Source organism: Schistocerca serialis, chromosome 1, assembly GCF_023864345.2.
Source record: "Schistocerca serialis cubense isolate TAMUIC-IGC-003099 chromosome 1, iqSchSeri2.2, whole genome shotgun sequence".
Lineage (NCBI taxonomy): Eukaryota > Metazoa > Arthropoda > Insecta > Orthoptera > Acrididae > Schistocerca > Schistocerca serialis.
The window spans coordinates 255,243,893-255,244,685 of NC_064638.1; the positions used below are offsets into that span (position 1 = coordinate 255,243,893).

The window sequence follows — 793 nt, forward strand, 5'->3', positions numbered from 1 at the left end:
CTTGTCTTCTCAATGAAAAACTGCCGCTGTGGGATTCGTCTGTCAGCGAGGTGTGTTTTTACACAACACCGCGTGGGCTCTCTTTGTCGCTCGCTAAGCTTTGACCTGTGACAGGCAATCAGGAGATTAAACTCCGCCGGAACAGGTCATGAAGGCCCAACGGAACCGACCGTCCGCCGTGTCATCTTCACCCACAGGTGTCACTGGATGCGGATATGGAGGGGCATGTGGTCAGCACACCGCTCTCCCGACCGTTTTGCCAGTTTCCGAGACTGGAGTCGCTACTTCTCAATCAAGTAGCTCTTCAGTTTGCCTCACAAAGGCTGAGGTACCGCGCTTGCCAACAGCGCTCGGCAGACCGGATGGTCACCCATCTAAGTGCTAGCCCAGCCCGACTGCGCTTAACTTCGGTGATATGGTGGGAACCGGTGCTACCACAGCGGCAAGACCGTTGGCAATCAGATTAGTCGTTAGAATTTAGTTAGACAGTACACTGTGGAACAGAGCCTTGCTTCAGCTTATGCTCTGGATACTGGCTGCAGCTCTTTCGTTGAATCGGTTGAAGATGGGCGCTTGCCTTGTGTGTTTCGAGATGGGCGCATTCAACACGCTGTTGCAAAAGATTTTTTTTAGACCATTTCTTATTTCGTGTATTCGCGTTTCATTTACGTAGCTGCAATTTTACGTAACGTTAAAGTTACGTTAAATTAAATAACTGATTTTGTGCGAGAACTTAGTGTTCGTTGTGTCCAAATCGATTTCAGCTATGCACTGGGAAGCAATATCTGACTTT

The 793-nt window shown here is 49.2% G+C and overlaps 1 pseudogene; it reads right to left on the bottom strand.

Annotated features, from left to right (window-relative positions):
• Window positions 1–338: 338 nt before the first annotated feature.
• On the bottom strand, window positions 339–456 carry LOC126425106 (5S ribosomal RNA; annotated as a pseudogene).
• Between the last annotated feature and the right edge of the window lie 337 nt (window positions 457–793).